Genomic DNA, 18,196 nt, shown 5'->3' with positions numbered 1-18,196 from the left:
TTGAGCACAGTCAAAGCAATTGTGATATGGCATCACCTGAAAACAAGTCAGAGGTTTCCTCACTCCTAGGAATGATTGAGTACTAAGCTAAATTTGTTAAAGGACTGGCCAGTAAAACTTTGAATATGAGTAAGCTTACTAGGAAAGGGGTCAGATTCGATTGGAATGAATTGTGTGAGACTGAGTTTTTGAATGTAAAAAGATATATAACAAGAGCACCAATTTTGCACGGGTTCAAAGTAGGTGCTTGCACCATTGTATAAACAAATGCATCTAAGTGTGAGTTAGGTGCAGTTTTAATGCAAGATGATTGTCATGGATTGCGTACAATTGCTTATGCCTATAAGGCCCTTAAAGAGGTAGAAAGCCACCATTCAGTTATAGAACAAGAAACCTTGGCGGTTTTGTGGGACATAATGAAATTCAAGGTGTTTTTATATGAAAGGGTGTTTGTTGTGGGGACTGACCACAAACCATTACTGCCAATTTTCAAGGATTTCCAAGTGGATAACCAGAATACAGGGTATTGAATTTGTGGTGGAGCATGTCCATGGGAAGAATAATGTGGTGGCTGATGCCCTTTCTCGACGACTGCTGTCGGAGGATGAATAAACGGACATTTTGATGGACGATGGAGAGAAAGACATATTTTTGGTTGAGGAATGTCTTCAGGAGAGTGAGTGGCTAGCGGCCATCAAGAGGATGAGTAAAAGGACTGGTACAAAGGAAATGGACTGGTAACAATGGTTAAATGTTCGGTGAACGGCTCATGGAGTACAGGACGGTCAAGGAGGAATTGAGTGTGGTAGATGGTCTGGTGTGTAGCGCTGTGCTAATAGTGCTGAAATTGGGTGGAAAATTGTGATTTTTATCTCCAGCAAAAAGCTGGAGGTAAAACTCCCATTTTTCACCCACTCGAGATTGGGCAGAGTAGTAAATGCAGCGGTAACAGCGTTACCCCCGCATTGTACTTCTCCGCCCAACTCGTGATGACCCCGCATGTGTCTTTTCTTTTTCGATTATCTTTGATCTCCTCTCTGCAGTTGATACCTTTTGTGTTGGAAGACAGGCTGGTGCAGTTAAACACATCAGCAAAAGCATCAAGAAAAATTTGGTTCTGTCTCAAGTAAAAACAGAAGCATTAATAAGCAGCAAAGTTACAATGCTTCAAAGATCATCATCCTTCAACGTGAGTCTGCAGCATGCACATTCATGGACATTCATGGGCCCAGGTCATTTCAGTAATATGAGCCTCTCTTTTGAGGCCAGTGTTAAGTGCGTGAAGGGTAAACTGACAGATGGTGTATTGCAGCATTTCGTTCACTATGTTGTTACGCGACTCCCATCACTTGCACTGCACCACCCTACAGTGATTGAAAATTGGAACGCCCGTCCTCCCCACACACACAGCAATGACCACAGCAGCTTCTCTATAAACACCCCACCCAGCATATATTGAGGTGATTTTAACCTCAGCGGCAGGCCAACCCTGTTGGTAACAGCCCACCACCAAGTTAAGGGCCTGAGCAAAATGAGGGTCCCTTAATGCAGACAGCAGTGCGTTACCGGGAGGGCCAGCCTGCCGCTGAGGTTACTATCATGTTAGCTAATGTTTTTTTTTCGGGGGGAAATAAAAAAAAAGTACCTTTACAGCGTAGTCTCGTGCCTCGCAGTGCTGGTGTGCTTGAAGTCCCTTTCAGTGTTGAAGAATGTGACGTCATCAACACTGAAAATGGACTTACTTTGAGGACACCAGCGCTGCGTGGCGCCGGGCTGCGCTGTAAAGGTACGCTTTTTGTTTTTTCTTTAATTGAACAAAAAGACAGCACCCATTTAGTTTCCTACACATGTGCTAATGATAAGGTGACAGGAAGGGGGAGAAGGGAAGCGAAGGAGGTCCTGTATAACAATGGTGCTTGGAACACGGGCTTGTACCTTACAATACAGCCTGCCTTCTGAGTATCCTGCTCGGGCAGCACCCCATCCCAGGGTGCTAATGGAGGTACGTTAAGGACAATGAAGTAAAGAATACGTAGACATAAAAGGACCATGCTTAACCAGGACAACCAATATCTTGATTAGAAGCACCGGCCAGAGCTACATAGCCAGGAAACTGTGAGGAAAATCGAATTCTTAAGACGTCACCAAAACATTGAACCTGCAAGAGGAGCTAAATGCAGGTTTTGCTTTCTTAGTTTCAGACTCAGCACTACAGACTGTGGCCTCAACCAAGATATTGAACCTGTCATTTTGCTTTATTGAGTAGTTTCAATTGCCTACCACAAATTATTGTTGTGTTAATGAAGTAAGAGTCAGCCCACCGGACTACTTTTTGATGAGCTTCAATGTCAATTATGCACACTGCCTTTCCTCATCACCTTCCTCTTTTTCCTGAGTACAGAAATCTAGGTAATTCCCTTGCCAACATACCAAGAGGAATAGGAAAAGCTGCTACATAATACTTCATTTGCTTGCTTTCTACTAACGGCCTGATTCAACCAGGCATTTCCATGTTGTATTTTTTGCTACACAAACTACACCTCGTTTGTTTCATGCATTTATGTCCCATGCCTTTTTCCATTTTAAATGACTCTCATGTCAATGTTGATGCATTATTTGGACATACATACTTTCTTAACATATTAACCTACATTAGGCTTCCGTTATACATGGAAGCCTGTAACACCAGTATAAAAGCCTGTAAAACATGTTCTTATTACAGGCTAGTTGTGACAACACAAATTCAAACATTGGACATACCCTAGAGCAGTTTAATTAAACATAATTCATGTCACAACTAATTAAAGATAAAAAACATTTATACAAAGTTCATCATCAGACTGTTTATGTTTCTGGGACAGATATAACATGAACTAAAAAGTAAATTGAAAACCATGTCAATCATTCCTCTCTCACACAACACTTGGCATCCATACCATTCATACACACAGCACAACAACAATGAGCAAAAAATGTAAACAGTAATGTGGCAACTTGCCAATTCTATTTTACAATTAGTCTTGAATCCCTAGAGCCTTTGTCTCTTTAGTAGATTCCGGAATGTAACTTAGATGTCTCTACTGAGTGCACACCATGAAGTGCACCAAAACGCTAATGCGTGGAGTACAGTTAATGTCAACAATTGTCTCCTCCATAACACAGTTACAGATGGAAGATTGTCTGTGTTTTCATATCGTCGACGTGTGTTTCGGCTATCGTGGTCCACTAAAAAGCAGTGGAACCACCATCATCAGGATGAAAAACAAAGGTGGAGCCGGGAGAACCTCTTGACAATAAGCCAGCGAAAGCTTCAACAAGCCACAAATAACAAAGGAGAAGCTTGAACTGTACTAGACTGCAACATCAGCCACGCCTGTACCGTGCCAGATGACAGCGTGAAAACACATCTATTTGCTTTGGCCAAAGATGCTGAATCACATACTGATCACCCGAGCACGTTTTCATGTTATTCATTTGTACATGGTTTCGGCAAAGAGGACAGATAGAGAACAGACAATCAAGCATGCATGATCTCTAGTGCAATGAATGGCTTGTTAGATTTACTGTTCTTCTGTACTGAGAATCCCCGCCTGCGCTTTTTATCCCTGATATTAAAATCTATACATTTTATACAATATAAACCATCATTTTTCTATTTGCTGCATGTAGGAATCCTGTGGTAGCCAAGAGGTGCAATGAGACCAAGAGAACGCTTGTTAAAGGAAAAGGGCATGACAACTATCTAATAATGATTTTACTGGTATTTACCAATGTGTGTGTTATAATTTTAAGCTAAACTGCTGAATTTACATGAGGTAGAGGTTCATATTTAGACATTTTAGTGATCTCTACAGGGTTATCTGAATGTATGTAACCATTTTAATTGTTGGATGTATATACGAAATGTGTTTTTATTATTGAACAGTTTGATGAATACGTATTTCCCAATAAACAGATTATCATTAATTCATTCACATTGACTATCATCAACAACTGGAGAATCACCTACAATACATGAAGCAATAGGCCAGATATTCAAGGGGATGAAGGTGTATGGTCATGTATTATAAGCAATAAAATATCCCCCACCGTAATAACATATCCTCTACTGTATGTCAAAGGATATTTCAAGTCACAGAGGAGCTCTATGACCAAATAGTGTATAAAGTACAGAAGCGGGTACTGTATCCCGTATGTTACACTATCTCTTCAAGCATTTATAGTCCCCCGGCACTAACCCGGGACGATGTGCACACCATTTCAAAGTGGAGGCTCTGGTAGTGCCTGACACTCTCTAATTATGTAGTACACATGCCCTCCTTAAATATTGGAGCCCTACTCAAGTCTGCAATGTTAACTGTGAGCCTCTGGCATTTCTAAGGTGTCTCCTCTATCCATATAAGACTTCTCTTCTTTTAGCTGTATTCCATAGCTTGTGCCCATGTCTATCACGATCACATTCTACACCACTTGCTGTGCTCTCCAGTGATTTAATTGTCATATTTTTCCCCAGCCAACCTTGCTCGTCCAATTGTGCAAAACGTAACCCTTTCTTACATTACTGTACATGGTTGACTAAGAAAAATGTATTCCCTATTTTGCCTCCCATTTTTGCATTAGCTCACAGTATTTACATCATGCTTCAAGCACATTATGCATCATCGCTTTCACTTGTCCATGAGCAAAGCCATGATACTAATGCTGACATATTTGTCATCTCGTTGTAAGCAAAATTAGAATGTTTAGATTTTGCTCTGAAAAGTCACAAACACATTCATCACTGCTGAGGAAGCATCTTTTTTTTTTACTTTCCCACACACTCTACTAAATTTTGGGGAATTACATGAATATGGGCGGTTACAACAGCTTTGGAGAGTACATCCAGCACCCTAAACGTGGACGTAAATACAAGCTTCAAAAGTCGTTATATCATGAGCATGCAACATGGAAGCCAGCAGAAGCACACACACACACACACAGATACCCAAAAGAGATTCCCTTATGAAACCCAAAAAAACACGAGCAGACATGCTTTAGTGAACCATGGTATATTAACCCAATAGCTGAACATAACCCCATGCCATAGTAATCACAACTGCATTTATCATTAATTAGGGAAATATAGCATGTTCTAACTATAATGAATGCCAGTAGCTTCTCAAATCGAACTGAGCACACAGCACATCCAGGCCTCGAAATCCAGTTTGCCACTTCGAAAGGATGAAAATCCTCAGCCCCCACAGCAGAAAATATTAACCAAACCTTTGCAAGGAAGCATACACACTTCTTAACTGTAACTTTTCAGAGCATGCAGTTAAATGCAGCACAGTGATTGCCTAAGACAAGGGAGGTGAACCAGTTCCCAAGCTCCAGATGGTGTAGTGAGGTAGTAAGAGAGCAACAAGGAAATAGCAGACGTGAGTGCTAGATGGACAGAACACTGCATACTGATTGGTCAGAATATATGGGATATGTTGAGTTCCCAGGCAAGCATTGAAAGACATAACAAATTGTGTTCCTGAACAGTATGCCAAAATGTAATACAATGAAGGTCATAAGCCTGTAAGGGCAGAGCAATAACTGGTGCGAGATAGGTCTGGCAAAACAGAGTGACTGAGGCACAACACTGCCCTCTGTAGGATAAAGCACACCTTTAAGGATCCATTTTGTAAGGAAGAAGTTATGCACAATACCATTACACATGAAGTAGGATTGCTTAAGAATAATTGATTCGGTTCCCAAAAGCTCACACACAACCCTCACCGAATGTACGCAATAGCAATAAAGATACCATAATGAAATCACAAGTGTTATAGATGCACATACATATAATTTGGTAAACACATACACATATCCTTATCATTGTAAAGAGACCACAGTTTGTTGTATATTATACATAGTTTATCATGTTTTGTACAAAGTTAATTCCTTGCTTTGCAGATGGAATTCTGCCAACAACCAGTGACATCATAGAATGCCATGGAATGTTGCAAGAGTAGAATATGTTTTTATGATCTGTTGGCAGTTAGAGGCTTGCAGAAGATTTGGGAAAACTGCAGCACTTTTATGCAAGTAACAAAATAAAGTTCCTGACCTACATGCTGGTCATGATGACTTTATTATAATGGCAACCAGCTGACTGCTACCTGGGGATGCAGTGAGGCAGCAGCTGGAAGCCACAGACAAAAGCCGACGTCCTGTGTTTTATGACCCCTGGTCCGCTTCAAGGGGTCAATCAGGAGTGGATGCCAACCTATACACACCCTTTACCAGCACTTCCAATTACATGGAAACAAGGTAGGCAGCGCTGGCTGGTTCAGACGAACATATTGGGGGTGCAGGAGGGCTTGAGACCTGTGCCCGCAAGGGCCATTTCACTGCCATTTTGAAAGCACTCTTGAGGGATTGAGAGGTGCGAGGACATGCGCAAAGCAGCCCCTACCCAAGCTCCTTGTTAACCCACAGTCGACGTGAGGACACTTGCGGTACTAGAGGAAAGAACCTGTGCGCGTCCCTTTGTGTAAGGCCATATTGTTTGACTAGATTCCCAAGGCAACCAGATCTTCGGGAACACAAGACTTAAGTCAAACACCTGCATTAAGCACTCCTCGCTCCATCCATGTGATATTGTGTATCGCTTTTGTACTAGTCAAGACTGCCAGGGAAAGTACCACTGTATATTGTATGCTGTGACTGCAAAACTAATGCACAACCCTTTCCAAGGGCAATAACATAAAGCCTGGGTAATAAAAAGAAAGAGGAACAAAGAGGGAAAGTTAAAGCACTCTCTCTGTAAAGCACAATAGATGGGTGGTCATTTTGGAGCCAAGTAGACCCACAAGTGGTTAAAGTAACATGGCTAACATACCTGGACCAGCACTATTTAGGCCCCAAGGTGCTGGTGAACCAGCTGTTCGATGGAAAGACTGGAAGAAGGACTTTTTAAAGTTAGTGTTAGCCATGTATGGTCCAAATTATTCTGTAGAAAGAAAAGATGTTCTCCTATACCATTGCCTCTGTCATGGAGGAAAAGAAGTATTGACAAGACTACCAGATTCTATTGTGGAGGATGGAGTGATATTATGCTCATTTGAGAACAGCATATTAAAACTGTACACACACTATGAAATAAAAGAGAATAAAATACTTGCGAAGTATCAAAGAATTTCTACCTGCCTTGTGAGGCTTGGCAGTAACATGCCATTCAAGCCCTGCTGTAGAGAGGAACAGTTAAGGGATTAATTTATGATAAATTGTTACGAGGATAAAGTGCGTGAGGAGTTGGGGAGAAAGAAGGACCCAGATCTCCAGAGGTCTGTGGAGATAGCCAAACAGGTGCAATACATCTCATCATGCCTTAAAGAGTTTGCCAAAGGAAACAGGGGCACCATGGATGACATGAAGAAAGGGGTAGAACAGACAGATACCAGGCTTGTGGAAAAGAGAGGCAATCTAAGAAACTGCTTTACAAAAAAGATGGTGGTAATCCCAAGGACGGTGACTGGAGAGAAAGAGGGTAAGATTATGAGTGGAGATTCAGAGGAAAAGGCAGAGGAATGTCAAATAACCGAAGGGATGTGACTGCTGGTCTGGTGGTTTTTGACCTTTCAAGTGCTGCTACAGATGTGGTAGCACTGAACATTTTGCAAGGGACAGAGAATGTATGACGGTGTGGTAAAAAGGGTCACCTCTCAAAGTGCTGTCGGCACTGGGGCGGCAATGCCTACATTGCCGCCCTGTGGAGGCGTATATTTACAATTTTCAAGAATTTTATGAGGGTTTGGATGTTGTCCAGATCATAAATGCTTTTTGTGAAGATAAAGTAAAAAAAACTTAGAACCATCATTGGTGTTAATGGGCTAGGAATTGAGATGCTGGTTGACAATGGCGCAGATTACACATTAATAAGCAAGGAATCATGGGAAAAAGAGCTTTTTTGGTTGTGTGCTGAATGAGGCGAGTAAGAGAGCGAATGCATATGGTGAAAACCCTATAATAATTATAGGTTAACTAAATGCAAAATTGTCATTTAAGGACAAACACACCATGAGCATGGTATACGTTACAAGTGTTGTTGGAAATCTATTATCCTGGAGTTGTCGGGGTGGTTTAGGGATTAAGTTAGACCCAAATGGAAGAGAACAAGCTCATGGTGGTTTTGATTTGATAATGTCGCAACCCAAAGAACTGGAGGAGTGTGAGGTAGCCAAGTGGTCTCCCAATGTATTTTGGAATGATTTGAATGCTGCAAAGGCTTTATACATAAGATCGAACTTAAGGAGTGTTCAGTAGAATATGCTGCCAAACTGTGATCAGTTCCTCTGGCAAGTAGGAAGGAGGGTGAAACAGAGTAAGATAGGATAGTAAAGGAAGGGATTATTGAAAGATCTGAAGCATCCGAATGGGTGAGTCCCATTGTCATTTTTAAAAAAACTCATTGGGTCAGATCAGGCTATGTATAGACCTGAGGCGTGTGAACAAAAATGGTAACTGAGGGGTTTCCCCTACCAACAATGGATGAGATGATTACAGATTTGTGTGGTTCAAGGGTGTATTCCCTGTTGGATCTTAAATCTGCGTATCATCAACTATGCAGACATCCCACGTCACAAGATATACTCACTTGTATACTCATATTTATCACTCGTGTTGGTGCCTTCAAATGTATTAGGATGCAGTTTGGACTCATTTCGGCTGCCAGTGTATTCCAAAGACTGATGCATAACATTTTGGGTGTAAGTGGAGTGAAATTTTACCAAGATTATATTTTGGTGCACAGAAGAGATAGAAATGAACATGATGTGAGGCTGAAAGTAGAACTAAATAATATGGAGTTTTCAGGGTTGATGTTGACCCTAGAGAAATGTAAGTTTGTAAACACACAAGTGCACTACTTAGGGTACAGTATTTCGGGAGAAGTTATTCGCTCCAAATTGAGCACAGTCAAAGCAATTGTGATATGGCATCATCTGAAAACAAGTCAGAGGTTTCCTCACTCCTAGGAATGATTGAGTACTAAGCTAAATTTGTTAAAGGACTGGCCAGTAAAACTGTGAATATGAGGAAGCTTACTAGGAAAGGGGTCAGATTCCGTTGGAATGAATTGTGTGAGACAGAGTTTTTGAATGTAAAAAGATATATAACAAGGGCACCAATTTTGCACGGGTTCAAAGATGGTGCTTGCACCATTGTATAAACAAATGCATCTAAGTGTGAGTTAGGTGCAGTGTTAATGCAAGATGATGGTCATGGATTGCGAACAATTGCTTATGCCTATAAGGCCCTTAAAGAGGTAGAAAGCCACCATTCAGTTATAGAACAAGAAGCCTTGGTGGTTTTGTGGGCCATAATGAAATTCAAGGTGTTTTTATATGGAAGGGTGTTTGTTGTGGGGACTGACCACAAACCATTACTGCCAATTTCCAAGGATTTCTAAGTGGATAACCAGAATACGGGGTATTGAATTTGTGGTGGAGCATGTCCATGGGAAGGATAATGTGGTGGCTGATGCCCTTTCTAGACGACTGCTGTCGGAGGATGAATAAACTGAAATTTCATGGACGATGGAGTGAAAGATATATTTTTGGTTGAGGAATGTCTTCAGGAGAGTGAGTGGCTAGCGGCCATCAAGAGGATGAGTATATGCAGGTAAAAGGACTGGTACAAAGGAAATGGACTGGTAACAATGGTTAAATGTTGGGTTAACGACTCATGGAGTACAGGACGGTCAAGGAGGAATTGAGTGTGGTAGGTGGTTTGGTGTGTAGAGGACAGAGATTGTTGGTTCCCTTAGGTATGCGAGAGTCTGAGGTTGAACTAGGACACAAGGTGCACAGGGGTATTTGTAGGACAAAGTCTCTAATTAGGACAGATATTTGGTGGCCACGAATGGATGAGTTCCTTGAGATGAGGATCAAGGAGTCTGTAGAGTGCAAAAATGGCGACAAAGTGCTGGGGATGAGAGTGCCACCCATTGTAATTCCACATGCTCCCAATATTTATTTATTTATTTAGTAGGTATAAAGAGCACACTAAGGGCCGAAAGCGTCTAGGCACTGGTATTGGCAGTAGACAAAAGAAAGTTCTTTACCAAAAATGCACACTGAAAAGGTTAAAACAAATGGGTTTTGAGCACCCTGCTGAAGGGAAGGGACTCCTCCATGACTCTCTGTGACAGAGGAAGCAAATTCCATAGCGTAAGAGCCATAACTGAAAAGGAGTGCCCTCCCAGCCGTGTCCGCTATTACCTCAGTATTTTAAGAAGTGTCTGGGAAGCACAGCACAGCTGCCTAGTTGGATAATAGCGCTCTATCTAATTGTTCAGATACTCTGAGCCTGTATTGTGTAAAGCCCGTTGAGTGACACAGAGCACCTTAAACTCAATCCATGTCACCACCGGGAGCCAATGGAGGTGGTGCAGAAGAGCTGACGAAGGGGTCAAACGGGGCACATTAAGCACCAATCTTTTTGTAGTACCTGCATACATTGTATCTGATATTTAGGTTGCCCCAAATATATCCCATTGCAGTAGTCCAGTGACCCCATTATAGTAGACATGCCCATCGTAGTTCGACTCTCTGGGGGAAGCAAAGGCAATAGCTTTCTCAAGATTTTAAGTTTCCCAAGCCCGGCCTTACAGACTGCCAATATCTGTGCTTCTCGTGACCCTCTGGGAAGGAGTCTCACCCCCAGGATTTTCACAGGTGCACATACTGCTTGGCAGGGATCCAGCGAGTCGGGCCAGAACTGAGAATTCCAGAGACTGCAGACTGTTTGGGGACCAAACACCAGGACCTCAGTTTTATTTCCATTTAGTTTAAGCCAGTTGGCAGACATTCACTTGCCCAAGTTGTCCAGGCAGTGCCGAAGTTTGCAGTTTGTGGGGTGTCCAGCTGAAACAATAACTGCTTGTCGTCAACCTAGGTATAGAATAGGACTCCAGACTCAGCGATCAAGTCTTCCACATACTGATTAAAAAGGAGAGGGGACAAGGCTGACGCATGAGGAACCCCACAGGTCAGAGCAGAAGTCGGTGATTGGCAGGGCTGAATGGGAACGGTCTGAGTCCGTCCCTTTAGAAACGACTAAAACCATGACAGTAAGGGCCCTGTAATGCCTGCTTGCTCAAGACAGGTTTGTTGGATGCCGTGATCCACAGTATCGAATGCCGCAGAGAGGTCTAACACTCCGACCTCTCTGCAGTCCTGGAGAAGAGCTAAGTCATTCAGCAATGTAATCATAATGGATTCCTTATCCATTGCTGGATGAAATCCAGATTGATATGGGTGTAAGCAGTAGTTATTTTCTAAGAATTGCGAGAACTGCGGCGTAATCACCGCCTCCATAAGTTTCATTATGGCCCGGAAGTAGTGAGATAGGCCTGTAATTCACCACCGCCCGAGGGTCCAAATTAGTTTTTTTTTAGAATGGCTGGAATTTCCCCAACAGTAAAGGAGTATTGTAAGGCTGCTGTAAACATGCCAATAGTCCTCTGAGGAAGGGCTTTTAGAATATGTCAAGGTACTGCATCAAAAGGTGAAGCTGACTTCAGACCATTCAAGACTCACAGTGTGACCTCATCGTCCATGGGCTCTAGGCAAAACATTTTCACCGGAGCCAGTACGATAGATCTCTTTAGAAAGAGGGCCCTGTGGGCCAATTTTCTCTGTGGCTTTTTGACCATTTGAAATGGCTTGGCGGATATTTCTTATTTTATTAGATAAGAAAGTGCTAATCGCATTACATTGCAATTGCGCATCTGGAAGTTTGTCCTGCCTCTTAGAAGGACAAACTGTCAACTCTTTTGCCACTTTAATCAGATCCCTAGAGGAATAAGATGCTGCCAATGTAATTTGTGATGTCATCCTTCATGTCCTGGGTCTGTCAGTGCACGGTGGTGGCGCAAGTTGTGGTTGCTTAGCTTACCAGAACTGCAGAATTTCTGAGGATTTCAGTTTTACTTGTAAACAAACCGTCCCTTTAACAAAGTTTTTTCAGTGAATTTCATAGGTTTTTACCAGTGCAACCTTAATTTCCTACAACTTACTAATATCATACTTACCCCAATATAGCAACATTTTTGTCCAATTGACAAAGTTTCACCTTAAAACTCTGCCATTCCCACCTTATAGCATAATTTTTAACACTTCTATACACTTTTTGGAACTTTTTCTGTGTTCGTCGATGTCGCCGAACGTCTGATGTCATTGCAGACTTTCCGGGCAGTGTCATGTGACTATGCGCACGCAGCTTGATGACGTGTTTGTGAACGCATCCGCACTTCGCGAATGGGTCCGTGCTTTACGAACGGTTTGGAACTGCATTTCCTTCTGATCGAGGAACTTTGAAGCTCAAAATGTACCCTTGTACAACTCCTACACTGATTCTTACTCATTATCCATTAACAATCTAGCACAGAGCCCATACTTGGAAGAATATTAGCAAAACTGCTATTTATCTTAAAAATGGCATCAGCTATTACCATCCCTCCTCCCCAAGAGCCACCACCACCAGCTGGAGAACCTACACAGCAAATAAAGTGCAGTACTTCCAAAGACAATGAAGAGGACAAAGAAGATGAAGTACAGGAAGTGCCTACCTCTAGCACCCAGAGAGAATGGGTGTGGCAGTTGTTTACCACTGTTGGGAATGTACCAAAGGCTAAAGCTACCAAAGTAAAATGCACCGAGTGCAACGTTGTACTCATTCATGGACTGCCTGGACAGTACTCCTATGGGACCACCTCCATGCGCTGGCGCACCAAATCCAACCACCACAATGCTCTCAGAAAGGTTGTTCCTTTCTTCGCAAGTAGTAGGCTGTCTTCCTCCACCTCATCCTCCTCAGCCAATACTGTAACCACACAGCCTATTTCAGTCGGACACAAAATCCCACCAGCTACCTTGCAAGTGATAAAAGAGGCTGTTCATCCATATCTATCGAAGACAACAGTACTCTGTATATATTGCAACACACCACTCTGCAGGTGGGAGCAATTTCAAAGTGCTTTTGAAGCTACAATCAAGGAGCATGAGAAACACTGCCCCCTACCTTAGATGTAACAAACACGCAACATCTTCCTCTGTCCACCTGCCCCTTCATCTTAGTAGTTGGGGCCTCTTCCCTCATTTCCTTCCCCACCTTACATTTGGTCCTTTCCTGCAAAAAAATAAATTCAAACATTTAAAAAAAGGTTCCTTTAGGAACCACCTTTCACAGTTAAAAAATAGAGCAAAGTAAACTATCTTATAGACTCCATCTACTTTACATTTCTCAAAAAGGTAGATAGACTCAATAAGATTCTCCAACATTTCTATTTGCAATTTGTGTTATGCTAATGGGAATAATGTGGTGTTCATCCCCTTTTCCACGGGCTGGAACGGGGGATAATGGCCGGGCAGTCCCAAGGGCTCTGGGCCGTTATCCCCCATTCCAGCCCCTGCAATAAGGGGTGAAGGCCATTTGCACCCCGGGTTGCCAAAATGGTAAACCGGGATACTAAAAAAAAAGGATTTTCCTTCCTAATGCGGGATGCGCGCTGCGTCCTGCTAGAGGAAGGAAAATCCTTTTCCAAGATGGCAACCATGGAAAGGGAATGCGGGGCTCCGTACAGATCCCATCTTCCCTTTCCATGACGGCCTGCGGAAGGTCAAGAGAAGGAGCGAATGGTGGTTACTCTTTTTTCTCTCTTCTATTTACTTAATCATACACTGTCCTTAAAAAAGAAATTAATTTATTGTTTGAAATATTGTTCTCTCATGGCAATAGGAGCCGTCATGGAGTACCACATTTGTAATCATTTTTTGATTTGCACTATATAAGATAATTTTGAACGGTCTCTCTTTAAGACTGCTGTTTTTCTTTGTCAGTGTAATAACTATCATGTAACTGTGTTCAATTTTTCAAAATGCCTTTTTTTATTTTGAATCACTTTGTATGAAATAATACACAATGATTGTTGTATGTAATTTTTCCTTTCAACTTTTCTTTTTCGCTTTTTGAGCACTTTTACAGGGATACAATTTCGAGTTGACGGGGCTCCGTACAGATCCCATCTTCCCTTTCCATAATGGCCTGCGGAAGGTGAAGCGAAGGAGCGAATGCAGCAGTGGCCCCCGCCGCCGCTGAAATAAGGTAAGTGGGAGGGCTGGGGGGTGGAAAAACAATATGGGGCAGAGGCTGGCGGAAGATGGCGGCGGGGCGACCCGACCATCAGGTGGCTCGGAACGCGGGCTTGTTCCGGCCATTCAAACCCGCGTTCCTAGCCACCTGATTGGCTGGCTCCCCCACCCAGGATGCTAATGTACAATTGTATACTAGAGAAAAATAAAAAGGACAGAAACTATTTTCTGTCCCAAATACTTTTCTCTAGCATACAATAAGGACCATAATCAATGAACCTTTATAACTATCCACGGTCTCCACAGTCCCCTTTCCAGGCCATGGATCATTAAAAGACCCAGATGGCACATGCACACCATCACACAGGGCAGCCTGTGCACCCTTTTAAATGTTATATTTGTAACACTCCCTCAATGTCTGCTTTCAAACAGTCACACATCTATCCACCAATCACTTCCAAAAACTGTTCATATATGACCATACTAAGCTTCCACACACCAACTGCCACTCAAATACAGGACTTTTGGCAGAAATGCTGTGACAGACTATCAATAGTGATTGGCCGCGAGATACCGATGGACCCCAAACTTCTAATACTGGGGAAAGATTCAGATATAGAGTTATCCCAATTCGAAAAACTCATGTTTGCAACATCCACAGGCCTTGCAAAGAGGATTCTAGCTCAATTATGGGGCTCGATCTCACCCCCACAATACGAGAAATGGGTAACGGATGTAGACATGTGTGTGCCAACGGAAACAAGAGTGTATACCACAAGGGGGTGCCCAAAGAAAGCGTCCAAGATAAGGCAAAGATGGGGGGACAACTGAAGGCATGTAGAAAGGAGCTGAAAGCCTGCTGAACTGCCGAAAAATAACTAATACAGGCGAAAGAGATGAGCCCAAAAAAAAAAAAAACTTATTAGGCGTAAAAGTATGTGCAAAGAAGAGCCAGGCACCATGAAGAAGTGTATAGCTGTGTGTTTGAATGTATTGATTAAGTGTTAATGAGTTTCTGCTTTGTTTAGTTTGTACCTATAAAATAATAAAAAATATTTTATTTAAAAAAAAAACTATCTTCTACAAATCTTTCAAATCTGCATTTCCCTTACTTATACAAATACATTTTACACAATGCTCCTATAAATGCACATATGCATTGTGCAGTGAGAGAAGTGCATAAATAGAAGGGGCAGTATGAATGGGCAAGTGCTCATGAGAACCCAGGAGGGAAATGCCAAGGTATGCCAAGGTGGGATGCCACTGGCTTCCTACTGGAGCAGAGGAGTCCCAAGGTTGAGATCCATTTTAACCATAACATCTCTTTAACAAAGTGTATTCTTGCAATTTAATAGGTTTTTATAACTCTAAATGTTTCATGGTGTTACATCACTGTATATAAGTTATTAATAATTCCTCTTTCCATACATATGAAAGAACTATAAACCTCCTTTAAGAAGCATATTATTTTGCAGCACATACTTATGGGGATGGAAATCATCGTTCAATTGCCTATGGCATAAGGATCCACCATGACCCCAGCCACACCAAACCACCCCCATTATTCACTGCACCTGCACTGCACCCTATCTCAGTGTCCACTATACCCTAATAATGTAACTATTTGCCAGTGCTCATGGCCTTCAACCATGGGCAGTCTATGTAACCTAATAATGTAACTATTTGCCAGTGCTCATGGCCTGCAGCCATGGCCAGTCTTCAAATCCATGGAGCATAGGCTTTGGCCATGCTGCATTCCCCAATAAGCAAATCACAGTACACATTTGTGTTTGCTGAGGGCCAGGGCCACTACCTACACACCAGATGTATATCATTAGTTTTTCTACTTACATTCTTAGACAGGACATCATTTGCTGACCCTCCTTGTGCATATTGCTGCAATCCCATCCAGCACTTCAACCTGTACCCACAAGCAGATTTTCTTTTCCCATTCAACCCTTTCCCAATTTCAAAAAAACTTTACTGCATAGCCAGTCCCTGGTTTCTGGGCCCACTTTAACCCCATTGCTGGTCCCTCGTGGTGATGGCCACAAGCCAGATTGTCTGGGTCATTGCCTTAGGTCATGCCCTAGACAATCTGGCTACTACCCATGGCCACAGGCTATACCTCAGTCATCAAAGGTGTATCACTATTTGTTGTACCTATATTATGACACTTTTCAAAAAATAAAACACAGACACAAATGCAAAACCATGCTTTCAGGACCTTGCCAATGCTCCTTACACAAGTTTGCTGCAAATCCGCTCATGTTTTATTTTTTCAAAAGTGTCAAAATGTGTGTATATACAATAGTCATATAACTTAGCCCCCATTTGACATAATCCATTCATACTTTGCACAAACATTCAACGTTGGGTCTATAATATTTCTGAAAACATTTGTCCACATTCGTAAAACAGAAACAACATTTTAAGCCATCTAAAAATGTTTGAGACTCCACTCTAATTTTGCCCCCCTTGACAAAATCCCACCACACTTTGCAAAAACATTAATATTTAGGTCATTTTTGCAGACTGATGTGCTGGTTTGTCAAATGGCACCACAGGTGTAAGCCTTTAAAATATTTTGGGACCCCCCTCTAATTGTGTTCCCTCTTGATAAAACAGCACCACTCTTTGCAGTACCATTCAGAGTCAGGTCGAGAATGAAACTCCAAAATTTCATGCAGTTCATTCCGTGGTGCCAAGGTTCTAAGCCATCCAAAAACTGTGATTTTCACCAACCCTGTAATGCACAAGTAAGCATAGATGTCCCTGAACATCTTTGATGTTCGCGAACGTCACAGGCCTGCCCCAGACTTTTTGCGGACATCGGAGAAAAAAACACATCTGTTTTTTGACATTTTATGACCATATCCCATCCCATCCTCATCACCCCTCAGCTCCCCAGAAATTGTTTCATAAGTTTCACAAGTGCAATGTTGTGAGGCTATACCTCAGTCACCAAATGCATATCACTATATTTTGTACATATATTATGACACTTTTCAAAAAATTAAACAAGGACACATTTGCAAACCATGCTTTCATTTCCTTGCCAAAGCTCCTTGCACAAGTTTTCTGTAAACCCGTCCATGTTTTATTTTTTGAAAAGTGTGAAAATGTATGCACAAAAAATAGTCATATAACTTAGCCCCCACTTGAAAAAATCCATTCAGACTTTGCACAAACATTCAAGGTTGGGTCTATAATCTTTCTGTAAACTTGTGTGCAGATTTGTCAAACACCAACAAAGTTATAAGCCAACTAAAAATGTTGAGCCCCACCTCTAATTTTGCCCCCATTGACAAAATCCCACCAAACTTTGCAAAAACATTCAAATCCGGGTCTAAAATCTGTTTTCAAACGTTTGTGCAGATTTGTCAAACGGCACCACATCTATAAGCCTTTCAAATATTTCTGGAACCCCTTCTAATTTACCCCCCTCTTGGCAAAACAGCACTAAACTTTGCAGAAACATTCAGGGTCAGGTCTAAAATCATATTGCAATATCATTGAGTGGCGTCAAAGTTATAAGCCATCCAAAAACTGCTTTTCACCGACTCTGTAATGCAGCAATATGCATGGATGTCCCTGAAAATCTGAGATGTTCGCATACTTCGCAGAAGAAAAAACACCTGATTTTTGGATTTTTATGGCCATATCCCATCCCATCCCATCCTTATCACTCCTCACCTCCCCAGAGATAGTTTCGTTAAGTGCAATGTGTTTTTGAAAATGTTTTTACTGCAATGTCCTTGGACTACGGGTGCTGTTCGCGAATTCAACATGGCATCCGTTTCAAGGGTTTTGACGCACCTCATGTTTTTAATTGATGCATCAGCGAGCACGTATGATGTCTGTGAACATTACGCTGCTCTCTGATTGGTCCAGAAGCATACACAGATTCAGAATCAGGAAATGAGTCTGTGGACCGGACCGAGATATCACTAATTTATTTGTACCTACTTTTTGGCCATTTTCAAAAGAACTACAGGTCGGATTTACACCAAATTTACAAAAGCACACTTTCGGAACCAAGCCACGGCTCCTGGTGCAAATTTGGTAAAACTCCA

The 18,196-nt window shown here is 42.1% G+C and overlaps 1 protein-coding gene across 4 annotated transcripts in view; it reads right to left on the bottom strand.

Annotated features, from left to right (window-relative positions):
• Nucleotides 1-18,196, bottom strand: part of HTR1E (5-hydroxytryptamine receptor 1E) — a 1,306,842-nt gene that overhangs the window by 1,059,352 nt on the left and 229,294 nt on the right. For 3 of the 4 annotated variants that reach the window (XM_069606356.1, XM_069606360.1, XM_069606357.1), the window contains exon 2: nt 13,051-13,158. The exons of the other annotated variant lie outside the window; for it this stretch is intronic. The gene's annotated coding sequence lies outside the window, so the exon portion shown is untranslated. The remainder of the gene's footprint in view (nt 1-13,050; nt 13,159-18,196) is intronic. 4 annotated transcript variants of the gene reach the window in all.

This window comes from Ambystoma mexicanum, chromosome 4p (genome assembly GCF_040938575.1).
Source record: "Ambystoma mexicanum isolate Mex_15411 chromosome 4p, UKY_AmexF1_1, whole genome shotgun sequence".
In the NCBI taxonomy this organism is placed as follows: domain Eukaryota; kingdom Metazoa; phylum Chordata; class Amphibia; order Caudata; family Ambystomatidae; genus Ambystoma; species Ambystoma mexicanum.
Note: the sequence above shows the minus strand (reverse complement) of the source record. Positions and strands in the feature narration are given on the sequence as shown.